This window comes from Lissotriton helveticus, chromosome 3_1, assembly GCF_964261635.1.
Source record: "Lissotriton helveticus chromosome 3_1, aLisHel1.1, whole genome shotgun sequence".
In the NCBI taxonomy this organism is placed as follows: Eukaryota; Metazoa; Chordata; class Amphibia; order Caudata; family Salamandridae; genus Lissotriton; species Lissotriton helveticus.
This window is the reverse complement of record NC_136061.1, coordinates 1214504823-1214517582: the sequence shown is the minus strand read 5'-3', so window position 1 is coordinate 1214517582 and position 12760 is coordinate 1214504823.

Below are 12760 nucleotides of genomic sequence, written 5' to 3'. Positions count from 1 at the left end.
CAAAGGCACATCGGGCTACCAGTCCCTACAATTTTGCCAAGTTTCGTGGAAATCCATTCAGCCGTTCGGGCTAAAAGTGAGGCCAACCGCCCTATGGAAAACTCAATGTTAAAAACATGTTTGGGGACCCCCCTTTTTTCTCGGCCCCCCTTGACGAACCCCCCCAAAATTTCCAGGGGCTGCTCAGAAACAAAATGTTCCATTTTCCAGAAAATTTCAGCCAATTCCGTCCACAAACGCCAAAGTTATTAGACATAGAATTTTCAAAAATCCCATAGGGAAAAAATCCTAACTATATATACCTACTGGCGACCGCCAGTAGGTAATATATATATATATATATTCACTGAAAAAACCATAGGTTATAGACCATATATAGTTAGGAATTAGCATTTACAAAACCTTGAAAATTCACTGAAAAAACCATAGGTTATAGACCATATATAGTTAGGAATTAGCATTTAAAAAACCTTATTTTACTCACACAAAACCATTGAAATTCCATATATAGTTAGTTGCACTAACTATATATGGCGCACCCGCAATCCACTGCTGATCATGTCACATATTACATCATTCATGACATGGTCAGTGACATCACTGATGACATCACTGATGACATCTCAAATGACATCACTGATGACATCACTGATGACAACATCCAGTGACTGTATTTTTCTGTAAAGTTAAAATATGTCTTGAGTGGATGTATAAGTGTCTGGATGAAGGATTTAGTAGGTGCATGACTGACTGTATGAGTGAGTGATTAAATGTGTCTCACTGAATGCATGGGTTAGTGACTAAACTGTCTTAATTTGTGCATCATTATGTCTGTTGTTCTGTAAACTGCTGCATGTGTTGATCATTAGCTATACGAGAGGCTATATGTGTTATTAATTGGTTGCCCAAGTATTTCTATGGGAGATTGAGTTTGTGTGGGGGTGGCTGGAAGGTGTGAGACTCTATGCATAGATGTGTGAGCAGTTTATTCACTAGGTGTATGAGTTCAAGAGTGCATGTGGAAACAGCTACATGGGCAGTTGACTGTGTGCATGAGTGTATTGATGAGTGAATGGATATCTCAATGCTACATGTCATAGTAAGTACATATGTAAAACACAGTACATGTGAGAGTTGGCATATATAAATAACTGTGCATGAGAGCCACTGAATGAGTGAGTGGTTGTATCGATCATTGTGAACTTGTATCAGGGATTGTATAAGAGAGTAAATATGTGTTAGTATATGTTTCAATAAGTAAGGTGTGTTTAACTGTATAGTTGAAGAAATGGAGGTGAGATTGTTTCTTTGCATGACTGACTGGGTGTGTGAGTAACTCCATGGATGAGTGGCAGTGTGTGAGTGTCTGTATACACTGAGTGTATCTAAGGTTATATTAGAGTCTGAAGAGGTTTATCGTATTAGCACAAGAATGATGTCAAATGAGATGTCATCAGTGATGTCATCAGTGATGTCATTTGAGATGTCATCAGTGATGTCATCAGTGATGTCACTGACCATGTCATGAATGATGTAATATGTGACATGATCAGCAGTGGATTGCGGGTGCGCCATATATAGTTAGTGCAACTAACTATATATGGAATTTCAATGGTTTTGTGTGAGTAAAATAAGGTTTTTTAAATGCTAATTCCTAACTATATATGGTCTATAACCTATGGTTTTTTCAGTGAATTTTCAAGGTTTTGTAAATGCTAATTCCTAACTATATATGGTCTATAACCTATGGTTTTTTCAGTGAATTTCAATGGTTTTTTAATAGCAAATATCATAAGCTGTCGAATGTCAAGTACGTGGTAAGTAAAAACATTTTCGTGTTTATGCACACTGATCTGCTTTGAATGCTGCCCCCCACCCCTCATTTCTATTAGGAGTACTCTCTCTTTGCAGATAGTGAAGGGTAGTTAACGCAGCCCTTTGCCCCCTTTGTAATCCGTCGTGCCTGCTTCTCTATCCATTTGATTGATTGTTCTCTTTGGTTCATTCTCTATTTACAAACAAGCACAGAGTCGCAATACTCTGTTTAGTCTTTGCAGATAGCGAAAAATCGTGTAAAAAAACAAAAGGAATCGAGCAAAATCAGTAGGCCACTAATGGGATCTCTTTTTGACCTCGCTAAAATAGAAACATTAGGAACAACCTGTTGAAAATAGCAATGCGTATGTACATAAGCGGCGTTCATTTGTGTTCACAGTACCCCTTGTTGATTGTTTCAATCGAGCATTGAATTGTTCGATGTTAATTCTCTTAAGGATCTTCTCTACCTGCAAACGAGGAAGAATAGGAATATTCTCTCTCCCTTTGCAGATAGTGAAGGGTAGGTAACGCAAGCCTTTAACACGTCGTACCTATTTCATTCCTCATTGATTGATTGATTGTCCGAACATTGACTGTTTGGGAATTAGTTCTTTTTGGAGGTATTCCCTGTTTGCAAATAAACGTAGGAAAATCTTTGCAAGTAGTGAAAGGGTACGTAATGCGGACCTTTCTCCCCCGTTGTAATCTGTCATGCCTATCTACTCCCCACTGATTGATGCACCTGTTTCACCCGGACCATTTACTAGACATACGTCATCTGGCCCGACCAGAGAGCACCCCTAGTGAAAAGGACATATGCAATAATAACGAAGTGATCACTGTATCCTGTTAACAGAAACTTTAGCATGAAACAACCTGGAAAGAAAAGAATAGGAAAACGAAAATCAGTAGGCCACTGATGAACATCAACTTTTATTAAACAACGAACAAAGAAACGATAACATAACGTAATGATAAAACCTATTAATGTCCTAGAAACAAGAAAACGTTAAAATATGCCAGTGGTGAGAGACCAGAAAAACAGTAAGAGAAACCAAATCACCCCTCGCTGTCCCACCGCCTGCCACGCCAAAAAAATCGATAGACTAGGGAAAATGCAAGTCAGTAGAACATCCGCCCCCACTCTGGAAACTTCCAAGGTGGGGCAGGGTTCCGGCTACGCCCAGCCGGGAGCAGCCCATATAAGGCAGGTCCTGCTGCCACGCCTCGGCCAGGAGATCCTAACGTAGGGTGTAGCCGGAGGAGAGGCCGAGACCAACGGGACCCGGCCAGGGGATTGCCTTTACAACGCTGAACAGTTGCAGGGGGGGGGAATGTCTCCTCGACCCTCCCCTCTCTCTCCCAGTCCGGCCGCGGTGGCCCTTGAGAGTTGCAGGTAGTCCCGCCACATGCTCTTCCGGTCCGGCCACCAACGGTCGGGGGGCCGAGGCCGACGGAATCCGGCTGCAGCCGATAAACCAAGAAACCCGTTCATGGGGCCAGAGCCAGGGGCGTCCGGCCGACATCTACCGGAAGCCCGGCCCGAAGACGGACGGGACACTTCTTCTTTCTTGTATAATTGCTGCAACAACCCTGGGGGGGGATGTCTTGCACATGCCTCCGACCCCCCCCCCTCGTCCTCATCGCCTGGTCCGGCCATAACAAATCTCAAGCGAGACGCCGTGGGGTGCACTGGGAGGGAGAGACGGTGCGAACAGGCCTCTCCCGCCTCCCCAGTGGAGGCTTCCCAGCTGCACCCTCAGCGGTCCAGGCGCCCGGAAAAGAGTTCTTCCACTGTGGCCATGCTGCAACGTCTCGCCCGGCAGGGTGGAGCCCGTCCGCTCATTTGACCCCGCGATCGCCAGTAGCTACCGAACTCTCAAAATGGCGGTCGACCTGGCAAGAGCGGGCCCAGCATAAAGAAATGGCCCGGTCACTGGTTGACTCCACCACCGTAGTCCTCCACGACCTTGAAGATTCTAGAGGAGCCGCGGGAGTCTCCGACCCCCGATGGGGAATGACTGCCATGATCACCCGTGGAGTGACGAAACTGTATCCGCGGGACGTCGGCGCCAGCCTCACTTTGAATTACTAGAATCCTGCAGACCTCACTTCCGGTGAAAGCACAGTGTGACCCGGTAGGAAAAATTGTTGCACCCCCTCCCCTTTTTGACTGATAGTTCAAACCACCGATCCTTTCCTTTGCCCTTTTAACGGAACTTTGGACTGCCTCCCCCTCTTTTACATTTTCTAGAGAAAACAAAACATTAACCACTACATTAGCATAGCAGTTGACACCAGAACTGTTTTCAAATTGAAAACCAACAACATCTTCAACAGAATCCTTTTTGTTTCTGCTGTGACCCTGCTCCAGCACAGGCATTGTCCCCAGCAGTAATTCTGCAATGCCGGTAAGAATAGCTGTGGTGCCTACTGGACTCACTCACCCCCGCGGCGCCCCACGCCGTTATTTGCTGGGCGGCAACTTGCTAGACATCACCTTCGTGACATCCAGATTTCAGCGCGTTCTGCTGCCTTGGAACTATTCGCACAACAGACCGCTACTGACAAGAATATTTCATTATTGGTGCTGTCAATTTCAATAAATCTATTGGATAATTCAAAAGAAATTGCCACGGTCTCTTCGTTGTTTAAATGTTTTTACTGTTTTTGTTTTGTTGTATATATTTATATGTTATTAAAGTTTTATATTCCTACTACTTTGTTGGAGTGCTATATATTTTTTATGTGACACATAATTGTAAAAACTTTGATGTACAAAGAGTCATTCCTGGAATCTTCCGCTTCAGGCTCGGTCCCCTCCCCAATCACAATACAGGATAGTTTTCAGATAGTAGGAACACGTGTGGTGTGACGGATCTCATCGGGTGTGGGCCTTGATCTACTATAACTCCTTTGAAGAGGGGTGATTCTTTACAGCTGGGGCCATAAACTACATCTGCAGGGCTAGCTGATAGCCTGGACAATCGGACACAGAGGAAGAGGAGTGTCACAGGGTGCGGTAGTGAATAGGGCGAAAGGGAGGTGTCGGGCGGGCACAGTGTGATTCTCAGGGAAGAGCAGCGCAGATGGGGGGAGGTTTATTGCCCATGCATAAGACAGAGAGCGGGGGTGACCAGTGCCTGGGGAAGATGCTTGCGAGGGTGAGGAGCCATGCTACGAATCGACAGCGTGCAGAGAGTGGGTCTGGTCAAGACATCTAAAATGGCTGCCGTGCACGACAAAAGTGTGGCATTTCAAAAAAGGCAAGATGGCGCAGACAATGTTTTTCAACACTTCCTCATTTCCTTCGAATCGAACGTTAACAGACGTTGGGGCATATTACCAAAGTTAAGCGATATTTATCGCTAACGATGCTTACCAACCAATTTTTTACCACTAAGCATCGTCAGAAATTATCGAAGATAAACCTTACTATTATCAAGGTTTATCGCAAATGCGATAATAAACGGCCGCAATGCATGAATATCGCTAAAAACTCAGCGATATTCATGCATTACCGAGCTAATACTCTTAGCCATGTTATCCACCTCCCATTGGATAACATGGCTAAGAACTGCTCAGGGCAGGTGTTACTTTTTGGAGATATTCGCGCTTAGCGCGAATATCTCCAAAAGTTGGTAATAGGAGATAGATATCTTGCATGTTGTAATGCAAGTTATTGTGGTATATGGAACTCATACCATAATCTCTCAGGAAAGCAGAAACTGATCCTTTTGGGACCGCCTAAAAAGGCCTAGGGGGTGAGGAGTACTCTACTTTGCCCCCTTTTCACGTTCCGAACTATTTTATTTTACTCTCTTCTGTAATTACACAAAATACCAGCGATAAGATGCATCGGAGACACACAGTGAGAGAAAGGAGGCCGGAGATGAAGAAGACATGTCAAATACACATTGGAGATAATATAGTGGCAGAAGGGAAGTAAATATGAGTAAACTTACCATGTAACATAAAAATGTTGCACTCTATACTATAAGTCTCATTTTATACTACAATCACTTCGCTACAACCTCATAAATTAAAAATAAAAATAAATAATGTCTCAAACAATTTTTGATTTCTAAATATAAATTTATTCTTCAGAATTTTCTAAATTTGAAACAACTAGTAACATGTCCTCATCAGTAATTTCCTCTTCAATCATCTCATCTGGAATCTCCTCATTAAAAGTCTGCAATGATGATTCTTGTAACTCTATGGTCTCCAAACACTCGATAAATTCGCCATCAAGAGATTGATCAAAAAAATCATTCAAGTCATCTCCTCCTTCTGACAATATTTCATTATTGGTGCTGTCCATTTCAATCAATGTAGTGGAATCATTCAAGTCATCTCCTCGTGACAATATTTCATTATTGGTGCTCTCAATTTCAATCAATGTAGTGGAATCATTCAAGTCATCTCCTCCTTGTGACAATATTTCATTATTGGTGCTGTCCATTTCAATCAATCTAATGGAATCATACAAGCCATCTCCTCCTTGTGACAATATTTCATTATTGGTGCTCTCAATTTCAATCAATGTAGTGGAATCATTCAAGTCATCTCCTTGTGACAATATTTCATTCTTGGTGCTGTCCATTTCAATCAATCTAATGGAATCATACAAGTCATGTCCTCCTTGTGACAATATTTCATTATTGGTGCTCTCAATTTCAATCAATGTAGTGGACAATTCAAAAGAAATTGCCACGGTCTCTTCATTGTGAGCCATTTTATTTTGAAATTGCTTGCTGTAAATTGCAGAAAAAAATAATCACTTTCATTTATCGTTTTTAGTAATACATAATATAAAACTAACTTCATCAAGTATTTAGTATAACAGAAGGACTGCAAATAAATAACAGAAAACATTTTTCAAATTATCTTCAAGTGTACAACATAGTTCCCCTTACAAATTAACAACTCACCTTTTTAAAAGTAGCAGAAGTGTTAGTACTGTGTAAATCAAACACCAGAAATTCACCACCAAAAATTCCTCACAAATGTACCTCAGACAGTAGTATCACAAAATGGCTGTGGTTTCCTCTCATTTGACATATATACATAACCAATTAACTTTCATCACACACAAATACAAAACCAAAGTAACATTTTAATTGGTTCTAAATTTCAACACTTTCAAATGTGTTTTCCCCATGCAATTTTCCATAGGACATTTACATACGTCTACAGCCTGAATGGCTGAACGGAATTACACCAAACTTGGCAAAATGGTACATCAAACCTAAGAGGTCAGGAAGGATCTACTATGCCCCCTTATGGTCATTTCCCCCTTCGCTTTGGCCTCCTCTTGTCTCTCAATCCTACCGAGAGACAAGATGGCGGCCGCTACGGACTGTTTGGAATGTTGACAGACGCCGGAGAACCAATCAGCTTCGCAAAGCTCCGTAACGCGAAAAGTACGCGAAGCGGAGCGCTGTTACAGATATATATCTTTTTTTGAACGTTAATTTCTCAAAATCCACTGGAGCACATATATTGAGACCTAGCAAAGGCACATCGGGCTACCAGTCCCTAATATTTTACCAAGTTTCGTGCAAATCCATTCAGCCGTTCGATTATTATTATTATTATTTTTTTTTGCCCCGCGGGGCCCTTTTAAAACCTCCACATCAAACCTAGGGGGTCAGCGAGGATCTACTATTCCCCCTTATGGTCATTTGCCCCTTCGCTTTCGCCTCCTCTTGTCTCTCGATCCTACCGAGAGACAAGATGGCGGCCGCTACGGACTGTTTGGAATGTTGACAGACGCCGGAGAACCAATCAGCTTCGCTTCACAAAGCTCCGTTGCGCGAAAAGTACGCGTCCTGGGACGCTGCCCGGTCCGCTGTTACAGATATATATCTTTTTTTAAACGTTAATTTCTCAAAATCCACTGGAGCACATATATTGAGACCTACAAAAGGCACATCGGGCTACCAGTCCCTACAATTTTGCCAAGTTTCGTGCAAATCCATTCAGCCGTTCGGGCTAAAAGTGAGGCCAACCGCCCTATGGAAAACTCAATGTTAAAAACACGTTTTGGGACCCCCCTTTTTTCTCGGCCCCCACTGGACGAACCCCCCCCAAATTTTCAAGGGCTGCTCAGAAACAAAATGTGCCATTTTCCTGAAAATTTCAGCCAATTCCGTCCACAAACGCCAAAGTTATTAGACATAGAATTTTCAAAAAACCCATAGAGAAAAAATCCTAACTATATATACCTACTGGCGACCGCCAGTAGGTAATATATATATATATATATATATATATATATTACCTACTGGCGGTGGGCAGTAGGTATATATAGTTAGGACCTAGTTACCATAGGAAATCCGCAACATTCTATTGGAAATAACTTTGGCGTCGATTGAGGAAATTGCATGCAATTTTCCCAAATTTTGGCCAGCTCAGTTCTGCTCCTTCCCTGAAAGTTTTGGGGGGATTCGTCAAGCGGGGGCCAAGAAAAAAGGGGGTCCCAAAACGTGTTTTCCCCATGCTAATTTCCATAGGACGATTAGACACGGCTACAGCCCGAACGGCTGAACGGAATTACACCAAACTTGGCAAAATGGTAGGGACTGGTATGCAGAATTGCCTTTTCTATATTTGGTGAAAATCCCTCCAGTAGTTCCTGGGAAAATCAAAAGAGAAAAAATATATATATCTATAGCAGCTTACTGTAAGCTTACTGTAAGCTGACCTTTCCGAGCACGAGCTGAATGCTAATTGGCTAAAAGCAGAAAAACAAACATGTAGAACTCAAAAAGGAGGCAGGGTAGAAGTACCCTGACCCCCTATGCCTGCTCAGGGGGTCCCACAAGGGCCCCCCAGGTCCCCCATTTTTTTTATTTTTTTTAAATCGCGGGGTACGCCATCTTGGGACCAATATACATGATAGCACCTCATTAAAAAGCATTGCAGTTAATAGAAGGGTTTAGGACTTTAGTTACATTATAAATCATTTGTTGGTGGTACCATACTCATTTTAGGAATTGTGGTGTGTTCTAAGGTGATTTTACCATGTGAAAAAGCCTTCTGCTGGGATATCATGAATCATGTTTGAAAGAAAACTATTATCTCATGCTTTTCCCACAGTGGTTTGGAAGGGGATCTATAAGGTAAACTGAAAGCATATTTTCTGTAAATTCACATTATCTTTCTCAGTCATGTGAGCATGAAGTCTGACATTCTCAGTAAAACATGTACATTCTACTGCAGCCTCCTAGAGTGTTCTAAAGAACAACTAGAGCGCTAACAGTCCTACTTATTAAATAGGTATGGCACACCTGAAGCCATCTTCATTGGAATAAAGTGGTAACTCTTAAAAAATTTAATTTAAAAAGGAACAAAATGAGGGGGTATATTTTGCCATAGAAAGTATGATTAGTGCTGCAGCAAGAAAAAGTAGGGCACATTTTGAGTGACTTCTCAAATCCTCTTCTATTTCATTAAAAAATTCTGACATGCAGTCTCCCAAGATGGCCACCAGAGACAAAAGAGCCCAAATGTAGCCCAAATATCACCCAGATGTAGCCCAAGTATAGCCCAATAACAGAATGTCCCAGAGTGTTCTAAAGAACAACTAGAGCTCTAACAGTCTTACTTATGACAAAAGTATGGCACCCCAGAAGCCATCTTGATTGGAATGAAGTGGTAAGTCTGAAAACATTTAATTAAAAAAGGAACACAATGAGGGGGTTCATTTTGCCATAGAAAGTATGATTAGTGCTTTGGAAAGAAAAATTAGGGCACATTTTGAGTGACTTCTCAAATCCTCTTCTATTTCATTAAAAAAATTCTGACATGCAGACTGAAACCTGCACTTTGAATACCAGCAGCAGACTTCCCTGGTGAGCAGTAGCTTTACTAAAGTGATATAATGAGCAACTAGAGTGCTAACATTCAGATTTATGGCAAATGTGTGATACATCTGAATGCCTTCTTGATGGAACCAAAGTAAACAAGCATTGAAAATGCAATAGATCTCGCCCTCGTTTAAGTTAAAGCCAATCTGTTTGTAATCAGGTGGCTTTTTAGCTTTGCTTTTATTAGTGTTTTTCAAACTTTCATGTAAATAACATGCATATGTATGCATATATGTATATGTATGCATGCATTTATATTTGTATTTATATAGATATGCAGATTACATATGTTTATATATGTATGTATATATATATACACACACATACATATATATAAATGCATTTGCATATATATGCATATATATGTATATGTGTGCGTGTAGAGAGGGGTAGAGAGGTAGAGGTGTAGAGGTAGAGAGGTAGAGGTAGAGAGGTAGAGACTAGTAGAGAGAGAAGTAGAGAGAGATAGAGAGGTAGAGAGTAGAGAGTGAGTAATAGAGAGTAGAGAGTGAGTAGTAGAGAGTAGTAGAGAGCAGTAGAGAGAGTAGCAGAGAGTGAGTAGTAGAGAGTAGTAGAGTGAATAGTAGAGTGAGTAGTAGAGAGTGAGTAGTAGAATGTGAGTAGTAGAGAGTAGTAGAGAGTAAGTAGTAGAGTGAGTAGTAGAGAGCAGTAGAGAGTGAGTTGTAGAGAGTAGTAAAGAGTGAGTAGTAGAGAGTAGTAGAGAGTGAGTAGTAGAGAATGAGTATTAGAGAGTAGTAGAGAGTGAGTAGCAGAGAGAGAGAATAGTAGAGAGTAGTAGAGAGTGAGAAGTAGAGTGAGTAGTAGAGAGTAGTAGAGAGAGAGTAGTAGAGAGTGAGTAGTAGAGAGTGAGTAGTAGAGTGAGTAGTAGAGAGTGAGTAGTAGAGAGTAGTAGTGAGATAGTAGTAGAGAGTGAGTAGTAGAGAGTAAAAATGAGATCTGTATGTCTAAAAACAATAAGAAACCAGATATACAGGGCTTTTTTACCATTACCCGGTAGAAGACAGGGAGAAAATCATTACCAAACATCTATCCTGCCTGTCAGACTACTGTGTGTATATTTTGTTTTGCCCGTGTGCTAAGAAATACGTGGGGAGCACAATCTTCTCAGCCAAGAAGCGTATTCTTGAACACATGCGGGCAATCCAAAACAAAGACCAACTCTCGTCGGTTGCCAGGCATTTTGAAGAACTTCATAAAAGAAATCGGAACCTCCTGAAATTCTTTGTCATTGACAGGGTTCCCACCATGAAGAGGGGTGGTGATAGGAGACGGAAAATGCGACAACTGGAGTATAGATATATTTTAGAACTTGATACAAGAATTCCAGCAGGATTAAATTCAGAGGAGGAATTGTCCTGGTATCTGGGGGCCTGATGCCCTTATTGTCTGACTTTTGTATCCTTTTCTTATGTCTGGGATCTGGTGAGCAATTCTGACCTTTTTTGTTGGTAGGAGGTCTTTTGTGTCCTTTGAACCTCCTGCATTATGAGCTCTAACTTGTTTTTAATTCACTTAGTATTATTATTCACTTTATGTTTTGTTCAAACCTCGGCCTTTAACACTGTGGCGGGTATTGACTGGTCTTTTTCTTTTTTTCTTCATTTAGGAGATGTTAATAATGAAGTTACAATATTTGTGGAGATTCACCCTTAATGCACCCACTTGGGCTGGAGATGGATGGTGGCTCAAGACCTGGTGCCTTGGTTATGCAGTAATTTTGTGTTTACTATATACTCGGGCTGATCTATTAATTCAGTTTATTAGCCCCCACATGTGTGGAATATTATATGTGATTCCCTGTTTGAAATCATAAATGAATAAGTAAACCCACGTGGGTATAACTTTGAAACGCAAGAGAGATAGTCTATGTGACGTCTGCCTAGTACTGTGTGTAGTATATTGATTTGTACAGTTGCTACCAGTTTCTCTTACAACAAATTACACACATCATTTTTGAATTTATAGTTTATTATTGATTCTATGAGAATGCATTTGATAATGTATTGTATATCATGCTGACCAGTCGTAAGCCAACAGGATGATTTACACGATATTAGTTGTGTATGTATCTATATTACCCTTTTAAGATGGCCGCCACTGAGGTTTGTTTTGTGTTTTGTTTTGTTTTCTGTAAGTCCATTGTTAATGTTTACACTTTTTTGTGATCACATAACTGTTTGACAAACTTTATTTATTGCACCAAGCTCCGTGTTTGTGTTACCAGTGAGCAAGGCGATTTACTCGCTGAAACGCGTTGGGTTCTTTCAATTCACTCAACATGCCGTAATGTATTTGGAATAAATCCTTACTGCAACTGAATTTTGGAGTGGCAAATATCCTAGGAGTGGTGTGCATCGGTGTAAAGTTTTTATGCCTGGTGAAACGAAAAAAAAAACAAAAACAAAATATATATATATATATATACATATATATATATATATATATATATATATATATATATATATATATATATACAGATAAATAAATGTACACTGCTGTGCAAACAAGGATTGACAATGGCGTGTTTTGACAAATATAAGGTATTATTTGTCAAAACACGGAGTTATCAATCCTTGTTTGCAGAGGAGTGTAATTTTCATAAATACGTGGTCTGATGTGACGACGCCCCCTCTGGTTAGGAGAAAAAAAAATATATATATGCCTTTGTTCCTGAGAGCGCAAACACGAACTGTGTGTCTTTTTGAAAATATATATATATATATATATATATATATATATATATATATATTCACTGAAAAAACCATAGGTTATACACCATATATAGTTAGGAATTAGCATTTAAAAAAACTTATTTTACTCACACAAAACCATTGAAATTCCATATATAGTTAGTTGCACTAACTATATATCGCGCACCCGCAATCCACTGCTGATCATGTCACATATTACATCATTCATGACATGGTCAGTGACATCACTGATGACATCACTGATGACATCTCAAATGACATCACTGATGACATCACTGATGACAACATCCAGTGACTGTATGTTTCTGTAAAGTTAAAGTATGTCTTACATATTGA